The following is a 6,068-nucleotide window of genomic DNA, read 5'->3' as shown; positions in this document are numbered from 1 at the left end:
AGAGATTTAAAGCCAGAAGCAAAAAACAATAGCTCTCCTATGGATTCCAACTCACCAGTTACACAAAATTGCTGGAAATGGCACTACTATTCAGTTACCTGTTCATTCCTAAATCACAAATCTTTGCTAAACCTAAGGTGCACAGAAGCCCATGTTGATATTTTGTATATATATGTTTACATTTCAACATCAAAAAATAACACGGATCCTTTACAGCTCACAAACAACACAACAGAGCTCCATACAGACAAACAGATATGACAGAACAGGGAACATTGCAATATTTGGCTAAAATGAAACTATTTCTAAGCAATTTAATTTTTAAATAGTGATGCATGGAAATATTTTAGTTTGTTAATCCATTGCTTCACACTTCAGCAAATTAGGGTTTCAGTGAATCTGAGGCTAAAGAGAGAATTCCAAATTTCTAAAATTTCACTGAATGGCTAGGTTTGGAAGGGACCTTAAGAACATCTGGTTCCAAACCCTTGCCATGGCAGAGAAAAAGCAAAACGCACGTCCCTGGGTGGGCTCGAACCACCAGCCTTTCGGTTAACAGCCGAACGCGCTTACCGATTGCGCCACAGAGACTCCCTTGGCACTGGGATCTTCATAAGAAAAAATAATTTTCCTATCCAAAATAAATTTGTGTTCCTAAAAACATCAATTTCAAGTAGCAGGGATTTAGTGCAGAGATGCTAAAAGAGAACATGGTCATCACATGGCATCTGTATTGCTGGCAGCCAGAAGGAAAGGCTTATAATGCTGCACAAACACAGCCAAGCTTGCACTGTGGCTGTGCAGGCTTCCAAAAGCTGCCCTATAAATATAAAGAATTCTGAATTTTAAGAAGGCACAACTGGAGCACAAGGCAGAACCATGAAAAATGAAACAATATGAAAAAAAGCATTCATGAAAAGAGAATAACTCAATTTGAAAGCAACAGTAACTGCCATTTTTCCTCAACCAGGAGTCAAGAAAAGAGAGGGGGGGAATAGAACAAACTTACACCTGCATACCAAAAAACTCATCAAAACCAAACATTCTTGACCCATTAAAAGTAATGGATGTTATAGATACAAAACTTTGAGTATAAAAATGCAAGCAGTTGAAAGAAAAATAATTTGTATTAGCTGGGTCCCAGCCCCTTTCTCAGGACTCTGTAGCTGCACAGCAATGACATCCCATGATGCAGAAAGGTGCAGCCCTTTGACTATCCTTAATTAAAGGGGACAGATGAATTAAATATTTGCTATCTGATCCATTTCCCTTCCCTGTCTTCATCTGATCCATCTTTGTTTCAGACCCACAGAAGCCTGGAACGAAAACACTATTAAGCCTCATGTTATAGAACAGCAGATGTATTTATCTCTTAGTGATAATGCTAAATATGGCCTTTGTACATGTGATTTCATAATTACTTCAATTAATATCAGTCTGATTCTAGTACAGACTATTGAGAAACTGATTTTATAACTGTTACAAAATTAGAAATCTGTAAAAGCAGTAATTGCTGATAGAATTTCCAGGATCTTAGAGATTTGAGGGCATATTTGTTTCAGGATTTGGCTACAAATTCAGTACTCAGGCTATACTGGTTAACTGAACAAGTTCACTGACAAAAAGACTTCTTACACTTTGTACTCCCTCTTCATTAATGCAATCCTTGACTGAACAAGTTCACTGACAAAAAGACTTACACTTTGTACTCCCTCTTCATTAATGCAATCAAATATTTGTGGCTACCATGCATACACATGCCACATGGAAACTTGATTCTTAGGGAAAAATTGATTGTCATTATGAGGCTGAAAACCCAGCAATTAAAATGTCTGATGTCATCATTTGGCAGGTACTCAAAAGCTGCCCCAGCAAAAGCTGTATAACTGAAAATGCTACACCACCCAGGAATCCATTGGAAACATAGCTTTGTTTCTGGAATTACAATTTGATCACAGCAATCTGGCAATGCTGCACCATTTAAACAAAGTGATATGGTTTGGGGTAGGGCAGATCCTACTAATTAATTAGTCAATACTTAACCTGTAAGTTAATGTAGGGAATATTCTACTTATTATATAACAAACAGAATGCTTCTTATGAACATGTGATCATTTCCCTTATGAAACTTCAAGATTAGAGGTAAGTGATATTTTTTTTTCTAGCTCTGGTGTTTACATTCCTTGCTATATAGACTTGTGAAAAATTAATTATACTCTTATACACAAATTCAGAGGGGAAAATATCACATGAGAATGCCCTACTATTCCTCTGAGAACACTTAAATGTCAGCTCTCTGTTACATCTGACTTTATACTACAGTAGCCACTTCATCTTCTTACATGCTGCCAGTCCTTGTGATTACATTGTGCCTTTGCCTGAGGACAGTAGCTCCAACTTGAGAAGCTACACATGGCTGTACTGAAAACAGGAAAAAAGGGTCCTGCCAACTCAGTTTATCAGCAAAGTCATATGTGCATGCCAGGTTTGACCCATGGCACAAAGTTCTCTTTCCATTTATCCTGAGCCTGCCAAGCAAAGTCAGGAAGCATTGAAAGAAGAATTTCCTCATCTATATTATACCTGTGTAAATGACATCTGTCCAATAAAAATTTATTTTCTCAATTGAACAGAAAGTCACAATTCTTCATGGTAAGTCATTCACCTTATTCTAACTTACAAGTAAATTACCACCTTACTTGCTCTCTCAATTCTGCAGAGGGAGGGTGATTAGTTTAAAATAGATTGGTTCTCTGTGAGTGAGTGGAATTAGGTGGGATGAACCCCTTCATTCCTGACTGTTATTAGATTGATTCTTAGAGAAAATAGAGCAGGCAAAAACCACAGTAATGACAGTGTCAGTTACTAGTGACCATATAAAACATCACGGCCTCTTATGAAAATAATTAAACCAGTTAACCCAAGGCTATCCCTGTAGAAAAAAAAAACATATTTGAAATTCTTCCAGAGGTATTTTACTTTTAATATTCATACACATTGTCCCACATGCACAGCAGTGCCATATCTCCTCTGCCTCTCAAAGGAAACACTTTTCTCTTCTCTGGGTCTTCTCTCTGTGGCTGCTCTAAGTGTTCCCCTCCCACTGATGGCCCTTGATGCTTCCAGCAGAGCAAGCAAAAAGCCAATGGGAAGCTGTAGCCTTGGCAAACCAAAAGCTGAGGTTTGACTGATCAGAAGGGCTAGCAGTTTTCTGGTTTACTTTCAGCACACTAAGTTGATCAGCAGGCAGAAAATAAAGAAGGTACACAATTTACAAAGCTGCTTCTAGCTAATAATACTTCATGTCTGGAGTTGGTTTTATAGGGTACTTTGAAATCCCTAATTAGCTTTTTCTATCAGGCTTTTTATATATAGTGGTTTTGGTGTGAATTACTTGGGTATATGTCATGATGCCAAATTCAATTAGCTTGTGAAAAACAAGGAGGAATCGGTTAGAAGTGAGACCACATGGCAAACCACTTCCTAATTCACAGCACTTCAGCCAAAAGCTTCTGATGAATGAAGGGGATCTCAATTATCAAACTCCTAAACAATGTCTCCAACGAAGCAAGGAAGCAAAAGCAGATGTCTTGCTCACACCCATATAAATATTTAATATACACAGTGGGATTATCTTAATTAAGACACTCAACCTGCAACAATACCAGCATGTACTTGTACAGTCCTAAAATAACACAGTTGAAATCCACACGTGGAGTTATGGAGTTTTCAGGAATTGCTAAAGATCAGTGTTAGGTCTTCATGGCAAGTGAGGAATGTCCAGGGACTTCCAGCAGCTGGCAGCAGATCTGTAAGAGCCCTCCAAAGGCTGCAGGACAGAATTACTATTTCAAAGGGTTGTAATTTTCTGAGATATATATAAACAGAAGTATGGTTGTTTTGATAGCCTTTTAGTTCCTGCTGCTCTTTTAGAGAAAGAAGATGATTTAGTTCAAGATCCCTGTAATTCTCCCCAGAGACAACCTTGTTGTAGAAACTTGAATTAATTTTTTGATTTTGAGAATAAAAAAAAAAATTAAATTTTCCTGCTTAAGTATTGTAGCCACATTGTAGCCACCCTAACTGAGAAGTTGAGTCAGCACCCCCAGAGCTCTGGCAGAACCCCATGCTTTCTGCATCTACACTGTTTATAGTAGCAGCAATAATTTGGGTAAGGTTTGAGGAGCTGCTCTCATGATCATAAATGGACCTTGCAGACTTGCCACATAGCCCTCAAACTTGACATATTTACATTGCAGAATGAGACTGGCTGAAGTAATTATGTTTTGGTTGGATGAAAAGTCTCACTTGTTCGTGAACAAATGTAATATAAACAGATGAAGAAGATATCTGTGGTCCTCAAGGACTGCAGGAAAGATATAGTTCATAAGATTGTAAAGAACATTAATGAGCAACAATGCAAATATTATAGCTAGACAATATGTCTAAAAGTGTTTAAGTTGCTTCTTAAAGTGTAAAATTCATATGAAATTAAGACAAAGAAGCTGAAGCTCTAACAGGTATATTTTAACAATTTAAACAAACGTTAACAATAAAGATTGTTCACAGTAAGAAGGCTTTGAAAATTCCTGACTTTTTGAATGAGGCATGAGAAAAAAAAAAAGCATCAATGAGAATTTTTCATTTATGGAATAAAAAAATCCCTACTACAACCAGAAATGGGGGGTTGGTTTGTCTGGATTTTTGTTATTGTCATTGTTTTAGTTAGGTTAGGTTTTGTTGGGGTTTTTCTGGAAAACCATAACCAAAAAACTACCCATCTGTATATTTGGTATAATTTTTCTCTCTCTTTCCCTGAGACAATAAACCTGAGCGCTTTAAAATCATGAAGGGTTTTTATTGTTTAAAAAGAATACTGGAAAAGTGAATGAATCAACAGACAGACTTGAATAGAAAAGAAGTATAGTTTATACATGTTGGCAGAAGTAAAGACATTGGCTGGATAGAAATGGGACATACATTGAATACATATAGTAACATATAGTAACATATAGTAAGTGTTTACATCGGAATAATTAGAACTCAAATTTTGTATGTACATTATGTGACTACATACTGTGCAGATTTCCTAAGTTTTTAATTTGTTTACATGGTTTATATATGGTTACTTTATTTTGTGGAAATATCATTTCTGGGACAGCCTGCCCTGCTCCAGGCCTGCAGGGTTGGTGGCAGCTTCCCAGCCCCACCACTGATGAGGGACTGGATTGAGAGCCCAGATTTCCAGCCCAACTCAGGCAGCTGCTTGTGGAGGAGCAGAATTTCGCTTTTGTAAACCTTAGCAAGGTTTGATTTCAACAATCATTTCATGCATCCACCAAATCCAGGTAAATCTGTGGGGGGCGGCTTCTTCTCCCAGGGAAATAGCCACAGGATGAGAGGACACAGTCTTAAGATGCACCACAGATTTGGGTTGAACACTAGGAAGAATTTCTTCAGGGAAAAGGTGATTATGGGCTGCCCGGGAGGTGGTGGAGTCACCACCCCTGGAGGTGTTTAGGAAAAACTGCGTGTCTTTCCTTAAACTCAGTGACATGGTCCACTTGGCATGGTGGTGTTGGTCACAGGTTGGACTCGATGATCCCAGAGGTCTTTTTCAACCTAATTCTGTGATTCTGTGAGTGTGTCAGCTTGCACGTACAGTTACCCGCGTTCAGAGGGACTAAGAGTCTCCCAGCCCGGAATGGCCATTTCGTTGCAAACAGAAGAGTGACAAGTGTTTAAAAATCGCATTATTTGGACCGAAGCTCTCAGTGTCCAGTGCCCGATACGGACCGTGTGCGGCACAGACCCTCGCCCAGCTCCTCATTCCCGGAGCACAGTCCCCAGGGCGTCTCCGCCTCGCCGCCGCCCCCTCAGCGGCGGGGCTCGGGCCGAGCGCGGTGGGATCTCGCGAATCCACCGGGAGCCGCCGCATCCTCAGGGCGCCGCGGGGCGGGGAGGCGAACGCTGGGGCCGCCCGCTGGCGGCCGAGGGGAAGCGGCCGCACCTCGAGAGGGGCGCCGGCTCCGCCCCGTGGGCCGGGGGGCGTGGGGCTGCTCTCGGCC

General features: G+C 40.1%; 1 non-coding gene across 1 annotated transcript; it reads right to left on the bottom strand.

The window, feature by feature from the left end:
• Window positions 1-517: 517 nt before the first annotated feature.
• Window positions 518-591, bottom strand: TRNAN-GUU. Its single transcript has one exon. It is a non-coding gene; the product is annotated as a tRNA-Asn (tRNA).
• Between the last annotated feature and the right edge of the window lie 5,477 nt (window positions 592-6,068).

The sequence above is a fragment of the Passer montanus genome, unplaced genomic scaffold, assembly GCF_014805655.1.
Source record: "Passer montanus isolate IOZ18808 unplaced genomic scaffold, ASM1480565v1 scaffold10, whole genome shotgun sequence".
Lineage (NCBI taxonomy): Eukaryota > Metazoa > Chordata > Aves > Passeriformes > Passeridae > Passer > Passer montanus.
This window is presented reverse-complemented; position numbering and strand designations above follow the sequence as displayed.